The sequence below is a fragment of the Mauremys mutica genome, chromosome 1, assembly GCF_020497125.1.
Source record: "Mauremys mutica isolate MM-2020 ecotype Southern chromosome 1, ASM2049712v1, whole genome shotgun sequence".
NCBI lineage: Eukaryota > Metazoa > Chordata > Testudines > Geoemydidae > Mauremys > Mauremys mutica.
Window position 1 is genome coordinate 305,583,283 of NC_059072.1, and position 19,694 is coordinate 305,602,976.

The window sequence follows — 19,694 nt, forward strand, 5'->3', positions numbered from 1 at the left end:
GGGCATAGTGAAACCTAAATGTACTAAACACCCTACTAAGCATGGGGTGCTGAGAAAGAGCGGGGGAGTCAAGATGTCCAGGGAAGGGGTGTGTGCTCTGTATGGTGAGTGAGGGGAACTACTACCACACAGCAGGCTGAATGGGGCAGCTGGCTCCAGGCTGGGAAGTAGGGTCCCAGTGGTTTGTCTCTCTCTCGCCGGGGACAGCTACTCCTAGACCTGGCCCAATTACCCCAGTTCCTACCTGCTCCCTGGCCCAATCCTGGGTTTCCCAGCAGCCACTCTTGCACCTCTGGGTCCTGCTCTCCCGTTTTCCCCCAGCAGCTACAGAGCTCCACCCGGCCTGAGCATGCACAGTATATGGAAGGTGCAGTGTGTGCATGCAGTTACAGGGAAAGTTGATTCTCAGCATGTGTAGCAAAACAACTCTCTTAAGAACAACGCACAGGGGCGGAATCATAGGTCATCCCTTGCACTATTTCCATTTCAGGGGCACTAGCTCCCACCACCTCCCTAGCTCTGCTGCCCCTGCACTGAAATAAGGCTTTTTTTCATATTGAGCCAGCTCCTTAGCTGATGGAAATCCCTGTAACTTCCATTGAAATCATGGAGCTATGCTGATTTCCATCAGTTGAGGATCTGGCCCATTGATTAAGAGACAAAAGTGATTAGGGCTGTTCCCCCAGATAATCACCTCAATCCTAAGAAACATATCTCAGTAATTCTGAAACTTAGCACTTGGTAAAAAGGTTAGTGATATTGTTAACCCTCTATCAGGGAAGCATAGGCAATGGTAATTATAGCATGGAGAAATTGGGAGGGAAAAATAACTTCTATTTTAATTGCATACTTTGAATGTTGTTTTGATTTTAGCCAAACTGTTCTAGTTAAATTGTCTTAACTAGCGCGATTCACCAACTTATCTTTAACTGTAGTAATGGGGAAAGAGTCATTTATATTTTGCTATTCTCTATTTTTTGTATTTTCTTGTAACGGGGGTGATTGGTTAATCAGTCAGCTGACTGGCTAACAGTGATTTCAGCAGAGGAAGTCTGCATGGATTCCAACTGAAGATTCCTACAAGCAAGTGGAGGGAAGATGTTGTTTTAGACCCAGCAGACTATATAGATTTGGTGATCAAAAACTCTGACTGAGACTTAGGTGAACTAAACTTAGGCTTTTGAGAACTTTCAGTTTCTTCTCACTGTATTTCTGCGGGGACTCAGCTGTTCAGATTTTAATTTGTTTTCTTTGTTTATGTTTATGTATAACTGTGAAGGTAATGTTTGGATTATAAAATAGCCATGTCATACAGTAAAAATTATAATATTTGTTTCTTTATCATAAAATTGTATAAAGTTACTTAATTAAATTCATTTCTTTTGGGACTTGGATGTGGGGAGGTTGACCCTGTGCAATCCTTGCTGAAAATCCTTAGAGACTGAACTCTGGGTCTCCAGCCACTTTCTATGGGAGTTGCTTTTTTTGTTTGTTTTGTTTTGTTTTTTAAGGCACTGGAGTCGGGAAATGAAATGAACTCTATCCCATTCAAAGATTACACCAGGGGTCGGCAACCTATGGCATGCGTGCCAAAGACAGCAAGGGAGCCGATTTTTAATGGCACGCTGCTGCCTGCCAGCATCTCAGTGTGCCATTAAAAATCCTGCCCAGCCTGGCCTGGCCCGCTCTTCTCCGCCGTCCACTCCCCCTCCCCCCGCGGAGGCAGGGGGCAGAAGCATAGGCATGTGCACGGGGTGTGCCCAGGCACACCCTAATGCAGGAGTGGGCAAATGGCCCCAATCTCCCGGTGCGGCAAGCTGCGGGGTCTGCACTCCCGGGCTGGAGCACCCGGCTGAGCGCAGCAAGCCGCTGGCCCCTCCCCCACCCTTCCCTGGAGCCATGCTGCTGTGCGCACAGCACTCTGAAGGGCGGGGCTGCGTGCTCCTGTGGGGCAGCGTGTCTCAGGGCCGCCCAGAGGATTCCGGGGGCCTGGTGTCTTCGGCGGCGGGGGGGCCCTTCCGTTCTGGGACCCGCTGCCGAAGTGCCCCGAAGACCCGCGGCAGGGGCCCTCTGCCGCCGAAGTGGGACCCGCCGCCGAAGTGCAGTTGGGTCTTCGGGGCACTTCGGCGGCAGGTCCCTGAACGGAAGGGCCCCCCGCCGCCGAATTACCGCCGAAGACCCGGCTGCATTTCGGCGGCGGGTCCCACTTCGGCAGTAATTCGCCGGCAGGGGGTCCTTCCGCCCCGGAGCGGAAGGACCCCCTGCCGGCGAAGACCGGGAGCGGAAGAAGCTCCGGGGGCCCAGGCCCCGCAAGAGTTTTCTGGGCCCCCCAGAGCGAGTGAAGGACCCCGCACCAGAGGCCCCAAAAAACTCTCGTGGGGGCCCCGGCGGGACCCGGGGCCTAGGGCAAATTGCCCCTCTTGCCCCCCCCTCTGGGCGGCCCTGGCATGTCTGGCTCTGCAGAACATGCTGCTAGGAGCCTCATGGTAAGGGGTCTGGGGCTGGGGGGAGGAGGGGTGTTGGATAAGGGGTGGGGGCAGTCAGGGGACAGGGAGCAGGGTGGGTTGGATGGGGGTGGGATCCCGGGTGGGGCGGTTAGGGTTGGGGGGGTGTAGCAGAGTGACCTCCTGCTCCAGCCCAGAGGGGTTTAAAAGTGGCCTGGCAGGGCTTGAGAGCGGCTGCTCTCAAGGCTGGGCTGATTGGGGGAGTGGCTGCAGGTGAGGCCACGCCCCAAACTGAGCGACAGCTGGCCCCTATAAAAGGCCAGGGAAGCTAGAAGCCAGGACAGTCTTCCTCTGCCTGAAGAGAGAGAAGGCCCTGGCTGCAGGGGCTATAGGCAAGGTACCTAGGGTGAAGTAGGGCTGGGGACAGGCTGAGGAGCTGGGGAGCTCCAGCCTAGAAAGCCCCAGGCTGTGGCCTAGCGAAGGGCCAACAGGTACTGGGGGTTGCAGAGGGCAGCCCAGGGGTAGGCCAAGGCAGCAGGTCCAAACTCCTTTGCCTGTGATGAGTAGGCTGATACTGCAGTCTGCCCCAGAGTGTGGGGCTAGACAATAACTGGCAGTAGCCATATACTGAGGCAAGGTGGGGATAGAGGGTGGGGGTTCCCCAAGGAGGGGAGACCCTAAAAGAAAGGGGTTACTGCTGGGGGGGCAGCACCCCATGTAAAAGGGCACCGGGGTCCAGGGAGGGACTCGGGCCTGAGGACAGGTGAATCACCAGCCTGCAGAGGGTGCTCCGAACACTGGACTGAGCTAATTCCCAGAGTCACCAGCAGGAGGCGCCGCAGGGGTGAGTCCAGCCCATCTACAGGGGGTCTCTGGAGGGGGTGGTCCGGGGACAAGGTGCTGGGGGGCTGGATGAGTCAGGAGTTCGGGGGGGGGGCTGTCAGGAGGCAGGGGTGTGGAGAGGGGTTGGGGCAGGCAGGGAGCAGAGGGGTTGTATGTGTCGGGAGTTCTGGGGGTCCTGTTGTGGGGGGGGAGAGCGGTTGGAAGGCATGGGAGTCCCAGGGGTCTGGCTGGGAGCGGGGGTATGGATAAGAGTTGGGGCAGTCAGGGGACAGGTAGGGGGTAGGGTCCAGGAGGGGCAGTCAGGGGGCAAGGAGCAGGGAGACTTACATAGGGGGTGAGGTCATGGGGGGGTAGTTAGGGGCAGGGTTCCTAGGAAGGGGTAGTCAAGGGACAAGGAGCTGGGAGGGTGGGGGCTCTGAGAGGGGTAGTCAGGGGGCGAGAAGTAGGAGGGAGTGGATGGGGGCAGGGCTAGGGCATAGCGGGGGCGGGGCTAGGGCAGCCAGCCCTCTGCTCGCAGCCCCACACACATCCCAAGCCCGTGCCCTGTGTCCTGCACCTCCCTAGGCCCCTCCCTGAGCCCTGTACCCCCTCATACACACCCAGCCCTCTGCTTGACTCCTTCACCACCACCACCCCCCACAACCCCAGCCCTGACTCTGGCACCCCCACACATACCCAGCCTCCCTGACACCTGCACCCCCTCACATGTCCCCAGCCCTCTGCCCTGACTCTTGCACCCCACACATATCCAGCCCCCCATGTACCCCCCCACATCCTGATTCTTGCACCCCCAATAGCCTCACCCTGAGCACCAAACGGGAGCTGCCTAGGTAAGTGCCCCACACCCAAACCTCCTGCCCTAACCCTGAGCCTCCTCCCTCATTCTAGCTCCTGGCCAGACCCTTCACCCCCAGCCCTGTGCTCAGTGCACTCCCACCCTCAGCTCAGTGCAGAGAGAGGAAGAGAATGGGCCAGAACCAGGGAGAAGGTAGGTACCCACTGTATGTGGGCAGGGCCGGGACCCCAGCAGTTCAGACCGGCAGCGGGCTGAGCGGGTCTGGCAGCCGGGATCCATGCTAGCAGGAGCTAGCGGATGGAACCCCTGAGTGGCAGTGGACTGAGCTGCTGAGCCCACTGCCAGTCTGGAGTCCCGGCTTTCGGCCCCGCACAGGCCGCTGCCAGTCTGGGGCTCTGGCTGCCGGACCCTTGCCAACCAGGGTCCCAGCCACAGCCCTGCTCAGCCCACTGCTGGCCTAGGTGAACAGAACCCCAGACCAGCAGCGGGCTGAGTGGGCTGGCAGTGTAAGATCAACACTTTAATTTAATTTTAAATGAAGCTTCTTAAACATTTTGAAAACCTTGTTTATTTTACAATACAACACTAGTTTAGTTATATAATATATAGACTTATAGAGCGAGACCTTCTAAAAAACATTAAAATGTATTACCAGCACACGAAACCTTAAATTAAAGTGAATAAATGAAGACTCGGCACACCACTTCTGAAAGGCTGACGACCCCTGGGTTAAACTATTACCACTAGATTTGTTTTAATTTCCCTGAGGCTTGACTTGCATGGGGAAAATTCCTAGAATTTGATAACTACCGCTAACCTTTTGTTCTGCAGCTATGGGATTTACTCATTGGCAGCTGGTAAGATCCATACAATTCATCATCAACACTTCCTTGAATCATACTTTGGAACACCAAAACAGCTATGTAGCATAACTGCTGGAGCTTGATTGGCTGCTTTGCAATAGAGGGTGTCGCACATACAGGGCTCAGTGCTGCAAAAATGCTGAGCACTCTGTCCCCAGTTCAGCCAATATTTGCTTAACTTTAATCTGGTAAATAGTTGTACTGACCTCAAACCTGAGTATGACGAGGATTTCATGTAAGTTCATGTCTGCTCCAGCATGCCCTTTCTTTTAACACACCATACTTCACTTTTACCCTGCACATCTGTGACCGAGGAAGGAGGCTCAGATGGGATCTGAGACTTTGGATTGCTCAGAACGGGGGGCCCATGCCTTGTGCAAACTTGATCACACATGTGAACTCTATGTATAGAGACTACAGGGCAAAAACCTTATCTGACCTGAGGCACACTGCACAAGACCAGAGTTTCCTTAGCGACTCATTTGTAATGCCTTATACATGTGGACATGTTTGATCTTCTGTGTTTTTTAAAATAATTAAATATACTTACCTGAATTACAAAGTAGGGCTAAGATTTTCAGAAATGGGTCTCTGAAGCTATGCTGCTTAAACCATATAAAGACATCTAAATAAGTGGCCTGATTCTTCCAAAATACTGAGCCCCCATTAACTTCAGTGGGAGCTGCTGAGGCTCATCTTCTCTGAAATCTAGGCCAAATATAATGAATGTGATGTGTAGATCTGATTGTATCTCTCTGCTCCTCTATGGCCCCTATACTGCAAATAGTATGCATGCAAGTTAAATTCAACGGGATTACTTGCATGTGTATAGGATTTGGTCTTTCTAGTGTAAGCTTTCTATAACAAGGATTGTGTCTTGCTGTGTGGAGGACAGCTCCTAATACATCACTGACTATACAGAATAAGAACTAATTTATTCTGAACCCATATTGCTCAGAATGCCTGTGACATGTTTCAGTTCAGATGTGAGCTGGGCTCTCATTCTCACTGGCTGCAATCTAGTTCATGTAAAATCAGCTGGCAGAAACCCCATGTTCTTATTATAAATCAGTGGTGGTCATCCTCTGGGTGCATCTGTTATTACCCTGCAATACCCTGTGCAGCCAAGACTTACTCCTTGGATCCACCAGATGTCAGACAGTGACCTACAGGTAACTACCAAGGTTAGCTGTTCTCTCCCCCTCCCCCCCCCATGAATTTAGTTGAGGAAGTGAAAGTTCATGGAAGAGAATGATGGTGGAAGTGTTTCAATTTGGGGGCAGAGATTTGGTGGTGAAAAACATTTTAGACATTAGTTCTGTTTTTAGGGCATTTTTATTCATGTTTTTTACATGTGCCCAGAGTTTAGGATGGGTTTATTTTAGATTTCTTAAAATAGAAAGGGCTAAAACAGGGCAATGAAAGTAATTTAAGCTCAGGAATTAAGATCTTTGATGGTGGCTGATCATATTTGAGAGACCCCTGACTGGTGACTGTCTGTAGAGCAGCAGTTTAGTGAGAGTTTAGCTATGGTCATATGGATTCATCAGATTCATCTCGGATATCATAGAATCACAAAATATCAGGGTTGGAAGGGACCTCAGGAGGTCATCTAGTCCAACCCCTTGCTCAAAGCAGGACCAATTCCCAACTAAATCATCCCAGCCAGGGCTTTGTCAAGTCTGACCTTAAAAACCTCTAAGGAAGGAGATTCCACCATCTCCCTAGGTAACCCATTCCAGTGCTTCACCAATCTGAGTGAAAAAGTTTTTCCTAATATCCAACCTAAACCTCCCCCACTGCAACTTGAGACCATTACTCCTTGTTCTGTCATCAGGTACCACTGAGAACAGTCTAGATCCATCCTCTTTGGAACCCCCTTTCAGGTAGTTGAAAGCAGCTATCAAATCCCCCTTCATTCTTCTCTTCTGCAGACTAAACAATCACAGTCCCCTCAGCCTCTCCTCATAAGTCATGTGCTCCAGCCCCCTAATCATTTTTGTTGCCCTCTGCTGGACTCTTTCTAATTTTTCCACTTCCTTCTTGTAGTGTGGGGCCCAAAACTGGACACAGCACTCCAGATGAGGCCTCACCAATCTCAAATAGAGAGGAATGATCACATCCCTCGATCTGCTGGCAATGCCCCTACTTATACAGCCCAAAATGCCGTTAGCCTTCTTGGCAACAAGGGCACACTGTTGAGACTCGTATCCAGCTTCTCGTCCACTATAACCTCTTGGTCCTTTTCTGCAGAACTGCTTCCTAGCCATTAGGTCCCTAGTCTGTAACAGTGAATGGGATTCTTCTGTCCTAAGTGCAGGACTCTGCACTTGTCCTTGTTGAACCTCATCATATTTCTTTTGGCCCAGTCCTCTAATTTGTCTCGGTCCCTCTTTATACTATCCCTACCCTCCAGCGTATCTACCACTCCTCCAAGTTTAGTGTCATCTGCAAACTTGCTGAGAGTGCAGTCCATGCCATCCTCCAGATCATTAATGAAGATATTGAACAAAACCGGCCCCAGGACTGACCCTTGGGGCAGTCCACTTGAAACCGGCTGCCAAGTAGACATGGAGCCGTTGATCACTACCCGTTGAGCCCTACGATCTAGCCAACTTTCAATTCACCTTTATAGTCCAATCATCCAGCCCATACTTCTTTAACTTGCTTGCAAGAATACTGTGGGAGACCGTATCAAAAGCTTTGCTAAAGTTAAGGAATAACACATCCACTGCTCTCCCCTCATCCACAGACCCAGTTATCTCCTCATAGAAGGCAATTAGGTTAGTCAGGCATGACTTGCCCTTGGTGAATCCATGGTGACTGTTCCTGATCACTTTCCTCTTCTCTAAGTGCTTCAGAATTGAGTCCTTGAGGACCTGCTCCATGATTTTTTCCAGGGACTGAGGTGAGGCTGACTGGCCTGTAGTTCCCCAGATCCTCCTTCTTCCCTTTTTTAAAGATGGGCACTACAGTAGCCTTTTTCCAGTCATCTGGGACCTCCCCCATTCACCATGATTTTTCAAAGATAATGGCCATTGGCTCTGCAATCACATCCGCCAACTCCTTTAGCACCCTCAGATGCAGCGCATCCGGCCCCATGGACTTGTGCTCGTCCAGTTTTTCTAAATAGTCCCAAACCACTTCTTTCTCCACAGAGGGATGGTCACCTTCTCCCCATATTGTGCTGCCCAGTGCAGCAGTCTGGGAACTGACCTTGTTTGTGAAGACAGAGGCAAAAAAATCATTGAGTACATTTGTTTTTTCCACATCCTCTGTCAGTAGGTTGCCTCCTTCATTCAGTAAGGGGCCCCCACTTTCCTTGACTTTCTGCTTGTTGCTAACATACCTGAAGAAACCCTTCTTGTTACTCTTAACATCTCTTGCTAGCTGCAACTCCAAGAGTGATTTGGCCTTCCTGATTTCACTCCTGCATGCCTGAGCAATATTTTTATACTCCTCCCTGGTCATTTGTCCAGTCTTCCACTTGTAAGCTTCTTTTTTTGCCTTTAAGATCAGCAAGGATTTCACTGTTAAGCCAAGCTGGTCGCCTGCCATATTTACTATTCTTCCTACACATCAGGATAGTTTTTTCCTTCAACCTCAATAAGGATTCTTTAAAATACAGCAGCCAGCTCTCCTGGACTCCTTTCCCCCTCATGTTGTCTTCCCAGGGGATCCTGCCCATCAGCTCCCTGAGTCAGTGGAGTTGCACCGGGGATTAATTTGTCTCTTTAGACATAAGCAATAACCTACATGCCTGCTCTAGTTTATAGTTGAGCCACATAGTGACAATCTTTATAGAAGATGGATGATTAGTGCCCAGCAGACACGCGATGATGTTTGAGATCAGGCTTTACCAAGAAGTAGGAATGCATGTACCTTCGTCACAGCTACTGTGATTTTTTTTTCCTTTACAATTATGGATTGTTTATATTATTGGGGATGATAGAAGGAAAATTCCCCCCGCCCCATCATCATTCCAAGGCAGTGATGTAGTGCAGGTCCTGGTCCAAACCCAGAACTTCATAAAAAAAAAAAAAAAAACCTTCCTTCCAGGCTCCCATGGGTACTTTGTTTACTGACTTTCTGCCCCAGTAGTTTCCCCAGTTTGGGCAACTGAAACTGATTTGCCTAATCTTGGCATATGACAGGAGTGCATTTTCAGTGCAAGGGGATTAGCGGCATAAATTTACATGGACATGAATAGGAGCTGTGTAGTGCAATCCCCGAAGAAAACGCTGGAACTTTTCTCTAAAATGTGCGCTTACACTATCTCTGGAGAATATCCATTGGCACTGTCAAGGTTCCTCCCTCACTCTGAACTTTAGGGTACAGACAGGGGCGGCTCCAGGCCCCAGCACGCCAAGCGCATGCTTGGGGCAGCATGCCGCGGGGGGCGCTCTGCCAGTCACCGGGAGGGCGGCAGGCAGCTCCGGTGGACCTCCCACAGGCGTGCCTGCGGAGCATCCACTGGTCCCATGGCTTCGGTGGAGCATCTGCAGGCGTGCCTGCAGGAGGTCCACCGGAGCCACGGGACCAGCGGACCCTCTGCAGGCACGTCTGCGGGAGGTCCATCGGAGCCGCAGGACTGGCGACCGGCAGAGCGCCCCCCGCGGAGTGCCGCTGTGCTTGCAGTGGCGAAATTGCTAGAGCCGCCCCTGGGTACAGATGTGGGGACCTGCATGGACACTTCTAAGCTTAATTACAAGCTTAGATCCGGTAGCACTGCCACCAGCCAGAATTCCAGTGTCTGGCACACTCCCTGTCCCCCAAAACTTTTCCCTCCCTGGATAGCCTTGAGGCTTTTCCACCAAGTCCCTGATGATACCGATCCAACCCCTTGGATCTTAACACAAGGAGAAATTAACCATTCCCCCCTCCTTTCCCCCACCAACTCCTGGTGAGTCCAGACCTAATTCCCTGGGATCTTAAAACAAGAGAGAAAAAATCAATCAGGTTCTTAAAGAAAAATTTTACCTTTCTTTATTTAATTAAAAGCTATCTCTGTAAAATCAGGATGGAAAATACTTTACAGGGTAATCAGATTCTTACGACCCAGAGGAACCCTCCCTCTAGCCTTAGGTTCAAAGTTACAGCAAACAGAGGTAAAATCCTCTCAGCAAAAAGGAACATTTACAAGTTGAGAAAACAAAAATAAGACTAACACGCCTTGCCTGGCTATTACTTACAAGTTTGAAACATGAAAGACTGATTCAGAAATATTTGGGGAGCCTGGATTGATGTCTGGTCCCTCTCAGTCCAGAGAACGAACAACCCCCAAAACAAAGAGCACAAACAAAAGACTTCCCTCCACCAAGATTTGAAAGTATCTTGTCCCCTTATTGGTCCTCTGGTCAGGTGTCAGCCAGGTTTACTGAGCTTCTTAACCCTTTACAGGTAAAAGAGACATTAACCCTTAACTATCTGTTTGACAGGCACCAATAGCCAAAAGGGGTGAAATCAATAGCTTTAGGCCAAGAAAAGTAGCAGTATCAGATGACTCTACAGAAGCAGTCTTCCCTATTCTTCAATCCATCATATCATCCAGATGTGCACAAAAAGTTTGAGAGACACTCATATAATCTCTACATAAATAGATAGAAGCTAAAAAGAGGCCTCTTTCAAGTTGAATCTCATCTAACGGATACACAGTTACGACTTACTCTGTTGCCTTAAATGGTCAGCAGCATGAAGAATATGGTTGGTGAAACCCTGCTCGGTTGCTAGACCTTTTTGCTGAAAACTCAAATGGACACACTCTCCCTCCCCACATAAAAGACCTCTCAGCTCATTGCGGGGATGAGACACTACCGTTCAGATAAGGACAAAAGCTGTGATTAGATAAGAGAACCATCATATTCACGTCAGCTAATTCAGCGATTCTCTAAGAAGAACGAGCAGCCGTGCTGGTTTCCTTTGCTTCTTCATATATAAACTGCATTTGGGAACATCATTAAGTATTCTAGGAAATTGAGCCATTCAAATAGAAAGAACTCCAAGAAAGGCTGACAGCTTGACCCTGCTATATTGCTGTTAATGGCTTTGTTGACACTGCCTCTGCTGCTCTGGTTTAGAGCCTAGGCTTTCATGTACTGCCAGAATAAAACCAATTCCAGCCCACAAGAGGCAGAAATACCAGGTTCCACAGAATGACAACATTTGTTCTGTGTTGATGGCAGTGTGGAAGCTTTATGCTAAAAAGTATGCAGGTGGCAGGGGGCCATGGCAGGCACATTTGGTTAATTACAATAAGAGCAAACAAAAGGAAATGAAACTAGGTCAAATAATTGCACCCTGCATTCAACATAACTGCCAACATTTAGGACGGTCCTTCAGATAAGCATAGACTTGTCTCCCAGTTCTCCCCACCCCACTGGAAGGTTTTATTTGGACTCCAGTGAATTTGAGCTGATTTTAAGTAATTCATTAATATGCATGTGATGGTGCTCACTCATTTACATGCAGGGGTAAAACCCACATACTCACTAGCAAAGACGATACATTCAAACTGCCAGTTGAGCAATCAAAATACGCACCAAACTGGCACAAAAGATCAAAAGCTGCTTGCTCTCCACAAAAATCAGGGCATCTATGGCCTCTTGAATATATTTTCCCTTTGATGTCCTTGACCAGTAAAATTGCCTGGCGTGTAATTAAAAAATAAAATAATGTTTGTGGCAAAAAGCAGGAACATTCCAATTCTTCATTAGGACCCAGAAAAAAAATCTACATTCAAAAAGCCTGTCTACTATTGTAGCACATTAAGTTAGCTATTGCTTTCAATCATAATGATTTGTTATTTGTATTATAGTAGTGCCTGGAGGCCTCACACCCATTATGCTGGGCACTGTACATGCACATAACAAAGAGATGGTCACTGCCTTGGGGACTTACACAGGGCTAAGTAACTTTATTGAAGTCAATGAGGTTTTGCCAGTGTAAAACCTTTGTCAGTTCAGAAGTAGGCCATATATAGCTATATACTTGGTGTGGGATGGGAATAATATTTACCAATTAACATATTACCACACTGTATGCAGTCAGTCTAAGAGTAAAAGTGACAGTGTTGTTCTTTTGGTTTGGTTTGGATTTTTTGTAGATGTTTATTTACTGCTATATCTTCTTTGTTACAAAAATGATAGGATATTTTTCCTGTCTAACAAAATAACTTGAATATGGTGTTCACGCCCATACTTACTATCATTTTGCAAATGATAGATGGAGAATCTCTTTTCTCTGGAGCAGGAGCCTTCCTAGGGCTTCATTCTAGTTTACACACAGCCAGAATTAGCCATGGTTCTGTTAATTGTCTACTTTGTTTTTGCGTGATTATAACTTTTATTGATAAATTATTAGTCTAGTCCTGTCATGTCCATCACACCTAGTTCTCATCTGAAATTATGCTTCTACCTCTAGTTATTTGACTCATGATGCATTCTTATTTGAAAGCTGCTGTTAAATTTCTAAACCTGAGTGCTAAAAGTTTTACAGCCTATTTGCCATATTAAATATTTTAGTACTGTAATTTTTCTGTGTAGTCAGTTGTAACTTTTTTTTCATAACCATTAAGCTACAAACATATTATACCAGAAGCGTTCCTTTAACCAGCATCCCTAATATAAATTAATAGCACTCATATTCTGTTCATTTGTATCTGGCATTCATAGAATCATTAGAATTGTAGGGCTCAAAGGGACCTTGAGAAGTCCTCAAGTCCAGCCCCCTGCACTGAGGCAGGACCAAGTCAGCCTAGGCCATCCCTGACAGGTGTTGGTCCAAGTTTTTTCTAATATCTAACCTAAATCTCCCTTGCTGCAGAGTAAGCCCATTACTCTTGAGCTACTTTGATCATAGTCCTCTTTACAGCAGCCCTTAAGGCTTAATCTATCTGAAGATTATCAGATTCCCCCCTCTCAGTCTTAAGACTAAACTTGCTCATTTTTTAAACTTTTCCTCATAGGTCAGGTTTTCTAAACCATATATAATTTTTGTTGTTCTCCTCTGGGTTTGCTCCAATTTGTCCACATCTTTCCTAAAGTGCTGCACCCAGAATTGGACACAGTACTCTGGCTGAGGCCTCACCTGTGCCAAATAGAGCGGGACAATTACCTTCTTTGGCTTACATATGACACTCCTGTTAATACACCCCAGAATGATATTAGTGTTTGTCACAGCTGCATCACAGGGTTGACTCATAGTCAGTTTGAGACCCCCTATAACCCTCAGATCGTTTTCAGCAGTACTGCTATCTACCAAATTATTCCCCATTTTGTAGTATTGCATTTGACTATTCCTTCCTAAGTGAAGTATTTTGCACTTGTAGTTATTTTGTTGTTCTCTCTTTTGACCTCTGTGTCAAAGGATGTGCATTACACCTAATGCCATTAATCACTAAATAATTAGCATTGTAATGGGCAAGATCATCTACGTACAGTACCATCTTTATAGTCTATACTACAAATACAACCATGTCATGGTCCTAGCAAACCAGGATTTTCCCGTAACCTGGTCACAACATAGTTCCAGTTATAACGTAGGAGGGACTTTAACCAAGCATGTTGCCTTTGATGTCTCCTTATTGGCTGGATATGTGTGGAGACTTGCCAGTTGTTCCCAGAATCCATGGGAGACAGGTGAAGCTTCCCCTGGGGGAGGCTAGTTCCCCGCCCGGCCTCTTCCACCTGAGGTCCCACCCACACTCCACCCCAGACCCTGCCTCTACTCTGCCCTCTCCCCACGCTGCCCCCGCCCCCCACTGCTCGACACGCAGGGGCAGCTCTACACATTTCTCCGCCCCAAGCACGGTGTCATGCCGCGGGGGGCACTCTGCCGCTCGCCAGTCCCGCGGCTCCGGTGGACCTCCCGCAGGCATGCCTGCAGAGGGTCCGCTGGTCCCGTGGCTTCGGTGGAAGGCACCCTGCCTTCCGGCGACCGGCAGAGCGCCCCCACGCAGCATGCCGCTCGAAGCACGCGCTTGGCGTGCTGGGGCCTGGAGCCACCCCTGTCAACACATCCCTCTTCTCCTCCCCTCATCCCCTTTGAGGCCCCCACTGCCTGCCATGTCCCTCCTTTCCTCCATCCCACTTCTCCACGGCCATCTTTGGGAAGGAAGGCCAAGAGGACAACTGAAGGAACTGGTGGCTCTCAGCATTCTCTACAAATACACAAGACTGGCAACTGTGCACAGAATATATGGACTAGTGAAAAGGAGCACGAGCCCCAGCTAGCCTATGCCCTCCCCATACTCTGTGGGGAGCCAAAGGTTTGACACTATGCTCCTTGGCTGGCACACCAAGATGCTTGGAGTAAAGAGGTGGCCTTTAGAGGTCTGTACAGTCTTTGTCAGTTTTTTTAGCTCCTTTTCAATTGGAGAATGTAGTAAACTTTTTTTTTCACAGTGACAATTGGTTTTACTTACTGGTGGTGCTTCTGTTGTGTTGCCAACAGTGCACAGTTAATATGGCTGCTTCAGGTCTCACCTGAGTATTTTGTATGATTAATTATCTTAATTTCTTCTGCAAATATTTTAGTAGTGTTGCACGGTGGATCAAAGTGAGCAGAATGCTAACATCTCACTGATTCTTTTTCTACAAGGACTGAATTTAGCTTTAAACTTAGAGCTTTGTTTCTCTTTGCCAAAGCCCAGCTAGCTGCTTTGCTCATTTACATGGTTTATGCCAATCTAGTATTATCTGGACACAAAGTTTAGACCAGCTGAGTTGTGACAGCTAACAGAGCTTTATTGAAAACGCTCTGGACTTAAATACTGGGTTCTTTGCTTTGAAATATGAGCGAACATCACTGCTTACCTACTGAAGATTGGAATATGGCACAGCACAACCTCAATTTTCAAAACAGATATTTGACTCAGTAACAGGGACAAATTAAGTCATGGGCAAAGTAGGCAAATGCCCATTGGGTCCTCACTGTGCTGGGCTTCCTGGGAGCCTCTTTCACTTCAGCCCCTTTGCAGCTCCACTTCAAGAAGGGTTGCAGGGCTGTAGTCTGCACTGCAGCCCTTTGATACATTAAGTACCATGCCAAGTTGTTAGGAAATTTGTGGGTGTTGTTATGGACACCAAGAGGCTTAACGCTGCTGCTCCTAGTGTTGCCTGCTTAATGCCTAGCTTCTCCCTGCATGCCCATTCGTATGTCACTCTGCATGGAGTGGGTACAAAAATGGCTGCTAGTTGCACAAAAATGGGTTGGGGTCAGGGGAGCTATGCTGTGAAGCCATCACATACCTTTTGTGCCCTGTATCTTTGGCCAATATTTATATGCATTTCCTCCTCCCTCCCCGCCCCTTGCCATGGAATGGGGGTAGTCATCTGGTACAACTGAAACACTTTGATTAATGGTCAACCAAGTTTAGGCTTTTCCCATTTATTGGTCATCCTTGAAGCTATGCATTGTGTCTCACTTGTATTTGTTACAACAACCAGCTTTGCTTTACTGGGGAAACTAAGCTCTCCTGTCTCTTCTTTTCCAGGCAAAAATGTGAATTCTAAAGTGACTCCTCCATTCAGCACTTTGATATTTGAGAGTGGGGTCAGTTGCCATTGAAATGTCAGCATTTACTCACACCAAGATGTCTGAAACACCATGGTGCAGTCAGACACAGACATAGCTGCCGTGCCCCTGACACCATGGTGGGGTGACTAGTATTAAATTTTGACTTCATATTGGCAGCCCCAGTACTATCTAAAGCACAGTTCTGTAGGTGGCTGCTCACAGAGAGAGCTCGAACAGGGCTTATTGCTTAAGATTTGGTTTTGCAAAACCCAAGCCCTGGGTTGGCTCGGATCTGTTTCTGTTTTATCTGAACTACTGAAACTCAGGGAGGAAGAGTTGTGAATAAAAATATCCAGTTTGGGCTTATCTTTAAATTTCCCTTGTGGGTTTACTCATTATGCAAATAATAGAAAAGTGATGCCTTCCTACCCTAAATATTTCAGTGTATCTTTTGATTAGGCAGCTTTCTTCAAAGCTTAAGCAACCAACTCTATCATCTGGGAACAACTGGAGAACTATAGTCCTATTCCAGCTACTACCCTTCCATTCTTAGAACTCTCCATCCACTGAAGAAGAAAATCTATGTAGAAGACCTTTCTGTTTTTAAGATAAGCAGCTTGTTAAAGAAAATAGTAATATTATAGCATCTGAGAACACATCTTCTTCTGTCATATATAAAGTTCATGTGTAATTAATACATTTACTCTGCAGTGCCAGCTGAATTGCATGGCTTCTTAATGATCTTATCTCATACTGTGTCTGCAAGTCAAGCTATGCTTTGACATTTACCTTGAGCTTTCTGTGGTGTACACAAATCGACAGGACATTAACCATGTGACAAGGGCTGAAGCAGTCTCTACACCTGTGAGACCTGCATGCTACTCTTCATTCAGGAAACTTCACCTACAGAACTATCCCAGTACTACCTATTAAAAAACCATGAGTCAGGCTCCAAAAATCATGAGGTGTTGGAAAATAATTTGCGGCTTCTTTTTATTTGTTTACCAGTTTTTGAGCCTTTAGGTTTCATATTTTTAAGCTTTGCCTCGCAGCTATGAGGGCTAGAAAGTTACTTTAAAAAAAAAACGCTGAGATTCTCATGGAATCACCTGATTCCAGGAGCTGGGACTTAAGAAAAACAACAAATGTTGTGAGACTCGTGATAAAATTGCAAAAGTTAGCAACACTGCAATCACATCACTGTGCTTCTAGTTAAATTTCTGATATCGGGTGTGACAGCAACACACGGAAAGGGCATCCATATCTGATGGATTTGGTTTTATACAAGCTTTATCAGGTAAAATGGAATGATAATCTTGATTCTTCATAAAAGGAGCAGACTGCAATTCCCCAACTTCATTGGGGCTCAGACTCTAAAGAGAAATAGACTTTAGAAATTAGGGACTGATTCTACAACCCTCACTCAGGATCCCTTTGTGAGGTATTCCCTCTGAAACCAGTGACACTACACACTGTTAAATGCTCCTCATTGTGAGTTAGGGCTGCAGAATCAGGTCTGCAATGTAGTAAGAGACATTGGATTTGTTCTTCACTGTATAATTAATCAGTTTTAGTCTTGTATAAAGGAGGCCTTAAGCCAAAACTCCAGAGCTAGACACCCTCAAATGTTGGGGATGATAGGAGTGAAATTCTATCTCTATAATGGGTTGATCCAAACAGCCCTTCCTGCCCAGAAATATAGGGCAAGGCCTGATCTGGGCTTGATTCCAAACTTTGCAGTTGTGCAGCTTACCCCACACACACATCACTGTTTGAAAGACCTGGGGGAACTATTCTACCTGTAACAAGTTGTGGGGATGGGCAAACCAACAGTTTACAGCTCTGGTTCAGTTTATCTGAACTAGCCAAACTTGGAAGTCTTTTGCTTCTCTCTGCCCCCTACCTCCTCTGTCACCCTTATTGATTGAGGTGTATTAAAACTGTATTAAAATTATAGGCTGTAATTTTATATTGCAGGGGTCCTGCTTGCAAGCTTTGCTGGGAAGCCTGTGATCTAGGCCAAGCAGAGTCAGTTTGCAGACAGCCAGGCTAGAGTAAGGTGGAGCAAATTGTACCTCGCTGCCTTAAAGAGCAGCCTGCTTTGTCTCTCTCTGTTTTGGGGTTCTGGTGTGTCATTGTTCTGAATTCTAAGAAATAAATTAGTGTTATGCTGCAACCTTTCAGCAAGGGTATTTATATTTTTATCTAACTTTTCTGTGTTTATGTTATGGACATAACATTTTACACCTCTCCTTTTAAAGGTTCTGCAGCTCTTCCTCTACATAACTCCCTCCTTCTAGTCCCTTCTCTACCCATCCTCATCTGATGCTGTCTCACTGGGGAATCTCAACAGCTTGTGAAACCTGTCTCCTCCTGGTGCAACTGCATGCTCATCTTCTTCTTCCTGGCCCTTCAGGTCATGCCCTAGTGGCTTGAGCCTCATTCTACCTCTTCCAGGGGCCCACCTGGACCCTCCCCAATTCAAGATGCTGGTGGCATCTGAAGGACTGTGGATAGAGGGAAAACATGGCACCCCCCATGTCAAGTCACCTGTGGTCTTCAACATCAGTACCTGGAAATGGCTTGGCAGGTCCCACTACAGTCTATAGCACTTTAGCAGAGGTTTGGGGTTTTTTTTCCCCCTCTGTGGTAGAACTGAGGCTGATATTACTGGTCTGGCACGTCTCAATATACGCGGGTTACTACAGTGAGGCCTCTGATCCTTTATCCCATTTAAAATTTTGTTTCTTTTAGGTTCCACTTTGAGTTTTTTCAAGTTATTATTCCATTCTTTGCCTGCTTCCCTCTTGAGCATCTTTGAGTTTATATAAATCACCCTGGAGAGCGCCAGGATTGAAGACGAGATGATTCCCAGTTCTTACTCGCAGACTGTGGATAGTCACTGGAGGGGCTTGTGAAGAAGATATCATTAGAGGATTAGTAACTGCTCTCCAGAGTGATTCTGGACTGACAGGCAGTTTTCTTGCTTAGCTATTTAACAGCTGGGTGCAGGATGAAAATCAGCTGCAGAAAATTGAATCTGTTACTTACCTTCACTCCTGATGTTGTTTGGCATATGTTTTCCGGGTACCATAGCAGCCCACTTCATCTGTCTCTTTATAATGTGAAACAGAAAACCTTCCCTAACACAACAAACTGATTAATAAGTTCTTTAATTCTGTCCCATTCGTTTTCTTCATCATTGATTCATTGAATGTGAAGAGCAGCATTTATGTAAACGTGGCTTATTCTGGTATGCCTGGGGTACCACGTAGTTGATGCACAATATACAGTATCTAATAATAGCACAAGAGCGGATATTTTCTGACAAATTTGATATTCTGAAAAAAGCATTTTCCCCCTTTTTCCAAATTACCTCAAGTATAATTAACCCTGTGAGTACCACATTGATTGCAAATTCAGGCACTGTGTTAAATCATGCCGTCCTTATTGAACTGTCTAAAGTTTTACTAGAGCGTAAGGTTGCATGCTGTATCATTAAATTTTGCATGTGTTGTCTCTATCCATGTATGTTAGAAGTCTTCTGCAGGATCAAGTGAACTGTTTTATCTGTTGCAAAGAAAGACAGCCTCTGTCTTTGCATTGTACAAAAGTAACAGTAGCGCTTCTTGGCTGAACCCTGGGCTTTTCACTCAGACTCAGCTTCCCATTTGTGTTATTTTAAAGTGAGAGGTACTCTGCTGGAACACAGAAAGGTGTATGCCACAGCACCTTCTTTCCATGTCCCACTGCAGACATTTGCCAGCTTTTGCTCCTCTCTGGCAATGCAACAGCATTCAATGTTCACTGCAAACAACACTGTTATACTTTATATAGAGCCTTAGTAATTCCTAGAAATGAACAGAATTACAAATTGATTAATGTGATGGTGCTGTCCAAAGACCCTATCCAGAATCAGGGCTGCGTTGTGTTAGGAGCTGTCCAAACACACTGCAAAACACAGTCCTGCCCTGAAGAGTTGACAATGTAGAAACACAAAGGGGGAAAGGCATACAACATAGCAGGTTAGCGCTTCATCTTTTTCCAGATTTGTTTAGAGACCTGTTTGTTTTATTTATATTACAGAATTTGCTTGTAGGGTCTTTTTCAGGGGCTCTGGGGTTGATGTGAAGCAGAGGAAAGGATGGAGGGAACAGGAGAGGGGGATGGGTAAAGGAAGAAGGGACTGAGGAGGTGGGATGGAGGATGGGGAAAAGGAGAGAAAGATGAGGG